The sequence below is a fragment of the Tubulanus polymorphus genome, chromosome 12, assembly GCF_964204645.1.
Source record: "Tubulanus polymorphus chromosome 12, tnTubPoly1.2, whole genome shotgun sequence".
Taxonomy (NCBI): Eukaryota; Metazoa; Nemertea; class Palaeonemertea; order Tubulaniformes; family Tubulanidae; genus Tubulanus; species Tubulanus polymorphus.
In genome coordinates, this window is record NC_134036.1 from 2,273,217 (window position 1) to 2,282,128 (window position 8,912).

General features: G+C 39.0%; 1 protein-coding gene across 1 annotated transcript in view; it reads right to left on the bottom strand.

The window, feature by feature from the left end:
• LOC141914327 (atrial natriuretic peptide receptor 1-like) overlaps positions 1-8,341 on the bottom strand; it is a 213,819-nt gene extending 205,478 nt beyond the window's left edge. Inside the window, exon 1 of the mRNA XM_074805602.1 lies at positions 8,234-8,341. The gene's annotated coding sequence lies outside the window, so the exon portion shown is untranslated. The remainder of the gene's footprint in view (positions 1-8,233) is intronic.
• Between the last annotated feature and the right edge of the window lie 571 nt (positions 8,342-8,912).

An 8,912-nucleotide genomic window follows, 5' to 3' on the forward strand; every position in this document is an offset into this window, starting at 1 on the left:
AAGAAATTAAACCTTTCCCATTTTTATCTTGAAATATAATTTCTTCATTAATACTCACATTTATCTCACTCTATCTTGTAAGAAAAATAAAAAAGGATTTTCAGGTGATGTGTGTTTAAATACGACAGACGACACAACAATGTCTTACGGCAGGTAAACGAATATATGAGATTTCCATATTTACTGGAGACACGCGAAGTTATATATCACTATCACTTTCTCGCGATATATCAAATTCGACCCTTTGAGAATATCACTTTACGATACGCAGAACGTGACCTTAATGTACAAATTACAAAGAAACAGAAACAGAAAACTATTATTCACCTATTTATATATGTAAGGACACGCAGTATAATTTTCGAATATACCGTCCCTGACAAATTCACTTATTCCATAAATGTCTCGGTTCTGGCATTCACACTAAATTGATGTGGTGCGATATGTCTGACTCCATTAATGCCCCTATGACGTCAACAGCCTGCCTCCAAAAATATCCTATCGACATCATCAAATTTACGTTATTAAATAAGGCACCTTCATGAAAAGATGTCCGACTCCATAAACCCCCTATGACATCATCAAATTGATGTGGTGATATAGACACTTCCAGTAAAGATGGCTACTTACAGATATCCACCTATGACATCATCAAACTGATGTAGTAACATAGACAACTCCAGTAAAGTTGGCCGCCTCCATGAATCCAGTTACGCCGCAGACGGCTGCCGTTAATAAAACTCATCGAATCAATTTTCCGCCTGATTTTCTATCAATCTGTTATCGATAATTCATGGCTCAATCGATTGAGAAAAAAAATGAAAAATTAGAATAACAAAAAATACTTCAAACAGATTCACCGCCCATGGAATAAATCAGCTGTTCGATTCAAACAGCATATCTCCAGCAAACGACAATCGACTGCTCAATAGGGGGGACGGCAGCCCGGAGCGGACCGATGGTTCATATTGTATTTGCATTTTTATCGCAAAATCATTATCAATACTGCTGCCTCTAGTTTTTTTTTTTAAATGCGTATATTACAATGACTATTGTTTTAGCTATTGTTTATTACTATAGAATTAAATTGAATATTCCGTCTGCTCCAGCTGTCCGATAAACTAATATAGTTATAGCAATACAATGCATCTCAAGCTTAAACACCGGCGCTTACACCAGGATTATGGGCTTTTGTTAAAGGACCTTAGATGATTAATAATCCTAGATGTATTTAGGATTCAAAACTAAAAAAAAAAACAAGTCCCCCAGGACCGTTTTATTTTCTAATCATTAAAATGCAGAGAGCGGCTATTAGGCTAATAGTGGTTATCTATAGTATAACTCTATCTGAGGCCTCCGGCTATCGACAAGCTGTGTCTAACCGGTGCTGTACTGATCTGCTCTGTATATTACATTTCTAGCCATATTGACGTGTATGCGTGTGTGTGTCACCAGTTCTAACGGCAAAGAGGACAGCTGCCGATAAACCCTATAAATAAACACCTGCTTAAATTCGTCACAGTAACGACAGCAACATGTCAACTGTTTAGAAGGATCCAATGAGGGCGTTACGGGGTGTCAGCGTAAGGAAGAAGGAGGAGATGGCAGCTGAGAAGAAATAAGAGCGAGGGTTGATTCTAAATTAAGAACCTGTGATCTGTGACCTAAAATCCGAAACAAGAGTGGATCCGGTGGGCAGGGGGTGTAGTTTTTTGAGACTTGTACATGTAGATCATTTTTTTTAAATTGTCTACAAACATAAGATCGGTGCATTTCACTACACCTGATAATCATTATTGCCATGAAATTGCCACTGCTGCGGTACAGATTGATTATCCATTCGGTCAGAGTGACCTAACATTGTCTCTTGGGATGTGACATGTTCTTCTGCAAGTTTAGCCCCTGGGGCCAGTAGCGCAGTCATGACTTAAGTCAAAAAGTGGTCTTAAATCTTAAGACTGGTCTTAAATTGTTAGATTGGCTATAGAACTAAGTTGGTCTTAGACTGGTCTTAAGTCTAAGCCATGACTGTGCAACCGGACCCTGGTTCCCCAACCCTGCGAAATGTATCTAACCTACGAGCAAGTTTAGGTAATTGCTCGTAGATCTAACTAACTATAGCCCATTTGTAAATATAAGTTTGATACCAGATGAAGTAATACTGATCACAAGGCGTGAAGCTATCAGCTCCAATCCACATCTTTGGATCGGGTTAAAAGATTAGATCTGAATAAGGTTTTTCGGTCCAAACATCGAGCAAAACATCGCACAGAATAATACGAATCTATGAGGCGATAAAAGGTGCAGGACTGCAGTTTGATATCTGCATTATCGCGAATTTGGCAGGAATAGACCCCCAGAGAATTGGAAAGCCTCTATCTCTCCCTCTTTCTCTCTCTCCCTCTCTCCCTCTCTCCCTCTCTCCCTCTCTCTCCCGTCCTGTGCGCGCAGGGAAAAACAGTATCTGCACACAGGAATTCATGAGGTTTTATATTGACCGTTTAGCCGTATAAACTGTTTATAAAATACCCGCCGATATTTACAGTAATAGATACACTGTTTTAGTGCGCGCGATGTAACGATTAACTGTGGAGAAGGTATAGCAGACGAGATGAGATCAACAATCAACAGAGTGAGAACAACAAGAAGATATCGGACGGAGGGCGGGGAGAGTATCGTCGGGATATCGGAGAGCGTGTTGTAAATAAACATGTGATACAATCATTGACCGGTCAAACATCCAACAACACGGACGAACATTACACCAGCAGGAACTCAAGTCCAGTACAACCTAATCTGTTAACGGCATCAGTGCAGCCTTATTGTACCATCTGCTTGCTTGAGCAAAGCCGTAACAAAAAACCAGACCAAGTCCAGTACAACCTATATATCTGTTAACGGCATTAGTGCAGCCTTACTGCACCAACTGCTTGCTTGAGCAAAGCCGTAGCAAAAAAAAACCAGTCCAAGTCCAGTACAACCTATATATCTGTTAACAACATTAGTAGAGGCTAACTGTAAAACTGCTTGCTTGAGCAAAGCCGTAGCAAAAAACCAATCCAAGTCCAGTACAACCTATATATCTGTTAACAGCATTAGTGCAGCTTTACTGTACAAACCGCTTGCTTGAGCAAAGCCGTAACAAAAAACCACACCAAGTCCAGTACAACCTATATATCTGTTAACAGCATTAGTGCAGCCTTGCTGTAAAACTGCTTGCTTGAGCAAAGCCGTAGCAAAAAAAACCAGTCCAAGTCCAGTACAACCTATATATCTTAGCATTAGTAGAGCTTGTACTTATTCACATCACTACAGCCTTACTGTAAAAACCAACTGTATTGCTAGGACAGAGCCGTAGCAAAAGGTCTATCATTGAAGCCTATCTATCTTATATTGTACCAGGGAGGTCTTGATTGTACCAACCACTTGCTTAAGCAAAGCCGTAGAAAAAAATCTATCGTTACCATGTGCCAACTGTATAGCTAGGGCAGAGTAAATCGTAGCAATTAAGTTTTGGTTGCTGAAATTTGGTTGCTGAAATTTCTAAGACATAATTCTATCACGCAAACGCAGTGCCAATAAGTATACAACCGATTTAATGAAATCAACTGTTTCCTCAATTTCGATTTCGTCATCTTTCTTGTTACTGTTTTCAATAGTCCAAGGTTTTACGAATAAAAAAAAATGTTGCAACAAAATTAATAATATTGTATCTCATTGTTGACAAGCGCGATGAAACAGTCAGCGTGGTAACGGCCATAATTATAGGTACAACTAACAGACAACCCGTAGATGATATACATGGATGATAATATCATTGCGATTATCGAATAAAATATCAAGTTTCTGATATACGTTTCAATTATTGAGAGTTTAATAGCATAGAATTAATACAAATATCGAATTTTACGTCGGACAGACTGGATTGTGGATGAGTTTTCATCAGCAGTGACAGTATTTCGAAATGACAAATGCAGAAACAAACTAAAATCTGATATCTCTAAATGTAGTTGTTTCCGCAAAAATTGAGAGAGTAATTTTACATAAAGAATCGGTAAAGTTAATGTGAAAATGAACTACATAAATTGATTCTGATTTTGTAGAGTATTTTGATATTTTTTTGGGAGAAGGAAAGCTCTTGAGAAAGTAGTAGAATCTACTCTCAAAGAGTACATTACAAATACATTTAACACCCAGTTCAGCCAGAGATGAGTATATTGTATCAATAATACATTTAGGTTATCTGTATTTGCACTTTTTTTCTATTTCCAGGTTAACGAAGTTTGACGAAGGATTTTTAAACAAAACAAACTGATGTAATCGAAACCGACGAAGTATTACAGAAAAAATACCACAAACCTCTAATTAGTTATTACTTGTAATATCAGTATCTAGACCAAACTCGAGGACTTGATTTTGCCTCACGGGCGAACGAACACATTGAAAGTGAAATAATGTTACCAAAAAAAACTGAACAGAAAAGTCTGATTTAATTTTATGAAAGTGAAATAATTTTACGATAAACTTATTCTACAATAAAACTTAATCGCCACAGTCTGCCACTGGGAGTCTTGTGTGACGTTTCAAGGCATGATAATTGAGTTGATGTTTTTTATTTTTCTTTTGAAAATATTTGAAGCTAGATTAAGCTGTAAATGAACTAGAATATAAACTCACTAGAATATATATGCACAAGTAACCGATATATTCAACCCCTGGGCGTCAGTAACAGGGAGGAAAAGCTTTAAAAGGTCGAGTAAGAATTGCTGGCCTGGATAAAAATGAATTAACCAAATAGGAAAAATGTCCATGAAACTTGAGCTTAAGGGTCAAATTAATTATTGGAAAAAGATTGGCTAAGCTAACTTCTGCAAATGCCTCTAGCATGCCTCATTTTATGAATCTATTTTCTAACTGAAGTAGGAAACAGAAAAACAACTCACAACAATGACAATTAAATCGTTTAAACCCGTATTTAAACAAATCGCTTTGTAATTCAGTACGGCCTGTTTACCCAGCCGCGGGCGCTTGTAACCCTACACGCGAAATAGCCCGCGGTGAATGTTTACTCGCGGAGTAAGGCAAGCTGTATTGACTAAACGGATCTGCTTACTCCGCGAGTATTCATCTAAACTAGGGAGTATACCGGTAAATTAATTACTACTCCTTAGATTTGTTATTAAACTCGGATGAAAATCGATGACCTCGCCGTGGTCACTATAGCAGCCGAAAATATCACTTAAAAATGACGAAAATACCCATTAAAATGTCGATTTTCCTAGAACTAATCATTCTCTTTTTCTAGAATGTCAATTTTTCAAAATGTTGCTTAATTTATTTATTCTATACCAGGGAGTTGGCCCGAGGTATAATGTCGATGGTTCGCGAATTTGTAGGGTCATGTTAGGACCTAAGAGGCGTCACTGGCGGTACTCCCAAAATCGGTTAAGGATAATATGGGAATAAGGAAAACAAGTGTTATCAATTAATTAATTATACTATAGTGCATTGAACGTGTATTTACAGCAGCGGGTCTGTGTGAAATGCAATAACAGCCTAAGCTAAGAGAGTTCAGCACAGAGAACTGTATAGACGTTATACAGTCAGCTACTGGGGTCACTGATTACAGGGATTATATTTTGAGATTAATATCATTGAGTTGATATGATCAGACTTATATCCCGGTTAGGCCTAGATGGATTAGTGTGAAACTGCGGTCATTCATGCGTTTGTATTCTTAATCTGAAATGTTTTTTTTTTTTAAGATTCATTGTCAAATCTGGTCAGAATATTAAATTTGGGTTTGGTCTGGATGATATTCGTAAGACCATGGTCATTCTTACGTTTGTTCGCATTCTATGACTGAAATGATTTCTAAGATTCATTTTCAAATCTGGTCGGAATAGTAAATTTGAGTTGAGACCATGTTAAAGTCGAGTTTGATATTCCATTGCTGAAATATTCTCAAATTTGGTTTTCAGTTTAGAAAGTTCGCGGGATTCTAATAAGGAGAGATCCATGATGCACTAACCGATTGATAATATAATCCCGCTACTCCGCTGTGTAAACAGACGCGATTAACATTTCATGAAATTTTAATCCGTTAATTTGCGTTAATCCATATTTAGAGCCGTGAACACTGCCACTGACGGCTATATTCCGGAGAGGACGGGGCAGACGTTAATCAAATTCGCTTGAGAATATTTCCCAGTGAAAAATATATAATTCATAAATATTCACTCTCTATGAGTCCTCGAAACAAGCAGCCGATTTCGAATGACCGACGGTATCCTATCCTAGCATACTGCAGTTGCTTAGAGAATATTTCACGGATCGCCACTATCCCGAGAAATATTTAAGTTATAAACATTCGTTTTCTAAGAGTCTTTGCAACAAAGGACGAAGCAGCCGATTTCGACTAGCTGCCGGTATCCTACCCTAGCACACAGTGTCGATAACCTGCTATGCCGGTATCCTATCCTAGCACACAGGTGCCGCAGTCGCTCGGAAGTTGGTCACGGCAAGACGATGCCAATTCAATTTTCACAACAGCAACCACCAGCTAACTTTGACCAACTGTCTCCCGAAACAACAAATAACCTTCGATCTATTGCTCAGCAACAACTGGCTCCAGATTCACGGCTAATAATATTTCCTTTCCATTAACAATTTTATAAATCCAAACTGTTATTTCTAAAATCCTTACAAGATTCGATAAGACACTATAATCAGTTTGGAATTATTGGAACTTGAGAAACTGCCAGTAAAGTGCGCGAAGATTCTAGAGACTCGATGCGGTCAAATAAAACTGATTGATTATCAACTATATATGCGTCTGACTTTCTTGAAGAAAAAAGAAATATCGAATTTCTAAATCGGTGTAGACGTAAATATTTAACGGAGACAAAAATTATCGATTATCCAAAATAATCTATATTCGGTATTCAAATCCGAATGAATCATATTGTCAAAATATTTGTTTTTTGAAAATTGGGCAGACGACCCGGACACGAATCCCTAAACGGGGATATGACCCGGAGGATGATTTGTTCTATTTTCTGACTAGCCGTCTAAACGTCTCAACCGCAAAACACGGACATAGATTTTACCACAAATTACGATCGTAGTCTATCACTCTCCAGGACTGGATTTGACCACTTTCCAATCCTAAATAAACTAGTGTCACAGGTCGTGGATATTCCATCCAACCACCCATCACTACCACTTTATATATGTGTATAATCCGGGAGTAATATTAATCCGAGTGTAATAACTATAAAGAGCAACCAGCTGGCGGCGAATTTAGTGCGAAGTTATAGTAGTCGTTGTGTAGAAACAAGTGGATGATTTTAACTTACACCAGCACGGAGCTTGCGCTATCAACATTGTACGCGACGAGAGACGGAGTGAGATGGAGCAACTTACACTTACATCTCCCCTGTCTAGACCCCCCTCTACCCAGCCCTCTCCCCTTTAACACCTACATTCATCCTTTTTTCTCATTATAAATTCACCCTCTTTTCTCATTACATAACAATTTTCCTGCAACGCGACCTAGAAACCTATATATTTTTAATCATCTACCAAAATCTGATTTCTGCCTTGCGAGTCTATCCTAGTGTTAACAGCCATATCTATCGGTGACTACAAAAGCATAATCTTCGTCTAAACTAACGCGAGCTCGCGCTATCAACATTGTACGCGACGAGGTACGCGACGAGAAACGGAGGGAGATGTCCATCCGTCCTACAGAGAAACGTGCCACCTAACCCCCCCCCCCCTCCCCCTTCGCATCTGCATTCACCCTATTCAGATTACATATTCATTTTCCAGGGCAACGCGACCTAGAAACCTATATTATACTTTTATGATTTACCGAAACCGCAGTGTCAGCCTTGTTGCAAGGCTATGATAGTTAAAAGGTTACTGCAAAAGCCTTCGTCCGCTTGATTATAAAAACCTTTCTGATTTACAGGGGTCCGGTCTAACTAATTCGCATCACCCTAATCCAGAGTTCAATGACATTCTATCAAATTCATTCCTGACAATAATATATCCACAGTCTATGTACACATAGAACAGAGATATTCAAGCGACTAGTCCAGACCTATGTCCAGACCTATGAATATAGGGACCACGACTATCCACCCCACTTTCACCTGATGTAGGTCCCATGGTTACTACAACTAGTCCGGACCACACTGGACCACCGTTTGTGTATATGTATACTCACACTATCATAACAATAACATAACAAGTCCACGAGTTATCCGGTATCCGTGTTATCCGTGCGCGGCCGACGCGAACGTACTTAGCAGCAGCAGCAGCAGCGGCGATCTCGGCACCACGAGTAGTAGAGTTCACGTGTATAAATATATCAAATCGGTAACAGATGTGTTGTTACTATACCATCGGCTCCGATACCAGCTAAACAGCGGCCGAACGCGAACATCGACTACAACAACATCAGCGGTCGGATTGAGAACGCGAGGCGATGACCTTAATTCATCCCGTTTTTAATCCAGTTTAATATACGCTGACCCTGCATAGCGTTGACATGACAATTAAACCAGGAACGAGTTGCTGAAGAGTTAATTAAAGTTAACCAGTGGGTAGTTGACATGGTGACAATTAAAAGACCATTGTTACTATTGTATTTATCCACCGGTTAATCCATAAACCAACTTTTAAACAACTGCAGCCCCTGTCCAATAAACTTGCCCTAGCGGCTAACTACACTGAGATATCTATCATACCATAGATAGCTCCTGATATTGTAAGCGATTTGCTTTCAGTCAAGTTTATGGGAGGTTCAATGTACTCGTCTCATCGACGCGAAAAGACCGTCGACGTATCACATTCATTCATTGTGTTCGCTCCGTTCACGAAGCAACATTTTCTAAAGATGCCCC